This window comes from Ambystoma mexicanum, chromosome 6p (assembly GCF_040938575.1).
Source record: "Ambystoma mexicanum isolate Mex_15411 chromosome 6p, UKY_AmexF1_1, whole genome shotgun sequence".
NCBI lineage: Eukaryota > Metazoa > Chordata > Amphibia > Caudata > Ambystomatidae > Ambystoma > Ambystoma mexicanum.
This window is the reverse complement of record NC_090935.1, coordinates 1,213,130,666-1,213,132,793: the sequence shown is the minus strand read 5'-3', so window position 1 is coordinate 1,213,132,793 and position 2,128 is coordinate 1,213,130,666. Positions and strand designations below refer to the sequence as shown.

Genomic DNA, 2,128 nt, shown 5'->3' with positions numbered 1-2,128 from the left:
CTATGAGAAACAATGTTTCCCAGTACTGACAGCCTGAAGGACATGTGTATCTGAAAGGCACAGGGAACCCCGCTCTCTAGAATAGGGTATTAGCATAACAGCTAGTCTTGGAAAGAAAATCCAGAGAATACAATTTGAAAATGCCGTATTAAGGGTTTTATTATACCTAATACATTTATTACTGTGTGAGTTTAAACACAATCTAATCTGCACTCAGGCAATTATTTATTTAACATAGCAGGATTTTTTTTTTAAATCATTATAATTCAATCAAAATCATACTATTAAATCATTCATGCATTCATCCACATCCGAACCACATACATCAATCCACTCATCCAAACACCATTAAGTACAAGGTAAAAACATATAACAAATATCACAATTCATCAGAAATTCAATTATTGTACAAAAAGTTTTTTGTGCAAAACAAGGTGCATGGCCACAATAGATTTTGTAGGTGGTCAACAATTAGGATAGGCCAGAAATAGAAGATCTTCACAAGTGGCCTTCTCCTGAATTTCTCTACCGGTTTTGACGTATTAACGTTGCTTCTGTTACGTCTTCATCAGGAGATATACAATTAGTTTTCTAAAAACAAAACAAACATAAAACCATAGGTTCCCTATATAAATAAAGGAACAATGGAAAAGGAAAGGAAGGGAAGTGCAGATACAATACTTAGCAGTGCTCAAATTTCAAGTAGAATAATCTACTATTGTCCTGCTCGTGCCACCAAATATGTATATCTGGGGTAGACCAAGGGCATCATGCAGGGAGTGCTACCATAGAAAATCGGTGTCCCTAGGCAAGGCGGGAGTCAATCATGAATGACTGTAAATAGACCAATTGTGATGGAAATTGGGCACAAACCAAGCATGAAGTGAGAATCCAAGGTATGATATTTCTGAAAAACTACAAACTAACCTTGGCACAACCAACAAGAATCAATCCGTGTATGGGACTGGAGGTACTGTCATAATAATTGGCAGTATTCAGATAAGGGGTCCTGCGTAGCAGATGGCTGCACTTGGTGCTCCAATCTATGAAATTAAGCAAAAAGTATCAAGAACCCCGTGCCAAAGAGTCGAGGCATATATTACAAGTGGAGCTGCATAGTCAGACATTTGACAGGAGAGAGTCAACAGTTGTCAAGTCAAGGGCCAATTGTTGTCTTACCCAGGCAATCCGGGTACAGGTGGGGGTGCAAGTTGAAATAATAGCGCACCTCTAAGGATGTCTTTGACATGGCCAAGATTCAGGAAAAGATAGAACCTGAATATTTGACGTCTAAGGGGCAAAGAATAGAGAAGAAAGAGCAGAGACACGAATGAATAGTTGTACTCCGTCCCGGAGACCGAAAAAACATTATGTAAATGACATATCATGTAGCCATAGCTTAAAATCAAGATGCTACCATTGATTTTAAGAGAGAAGGGTGGGCATCATACATCTCAAACAGTCTAGCCCAAAGATGTGAATATTAGTAATGTTATTATCTAAAGTAAAACAATTGGAGACCTAAATTTCATTATGCTATATTGGCCTCATTTAAGTAAGGCTGTCACAGCATTTAAACACTTATATACCCGGTTGCTGTGTGGCACGCTACTTACCTGGAGCTAACGACCGCTAAGAAGATGGAAGATCCGCGGGTGAAACGAAGCACTCAACCTTCTTCGGACTGGCTCTGTCACGGAAACGGGTAGTTTTTCAGAAATATCATACCTTGGGTTCTCGCTTCATGCTTGGTTTGTGCCCAACTGCCATCACAATTGGTCTATTTACAGTCATTATTGACTCCCGCCTTGCCCAGGGACACCGATTTTCTATGGTAGCACTCCCTACATGACGCCCTTGGTCTACCCCAGATATACATATTTGGTGGCACGAGCAGGACAATAGTAGATTATTCTACTTGAAATTTGAGCACTGCTAAATACTGTCTCTGCACTTCCCTTCTTTTACTTTTCCATTGTTCCTTTATTTATATAGGGAACTTATGGTTTTATCTTTGTTTTGTTTTTAGAAAACTAATTGTATATCTCCTGATGAAGACGTAACACAAACAACGTTAATACGTCGAACCCGGTAGAAAAACTCAGGATAAGGCCACTTGTGAAGATCT

General features: G+C 39.2%; 1 long non-coding RNA gene across 1 annotated transcript; it reads right to left on the bottom strand.

Annotated features, from left to right (window-relative positions):
• Nucleotides 1–300: 300 nt before the first annotated feature.
• Nucleotides 301–1,693, bottom strand: LOC138511028 (uncharacterized). Its single transcript, XR_011280546.1, has 4 exons — nucleotides 1,617–1,693; nucleotides 1,180–1,290; nucleotides 928–1,043; nucleotides 301–591 (listed from the first exon to the last, which is right to left on the bottom strand). It is a non-coding gene; the product is annotated as an uncharacterized lncRNA (long non-coding RNA).
• Nucleotides 1,694–2,128: the final 435 nt, after the last annotated feature.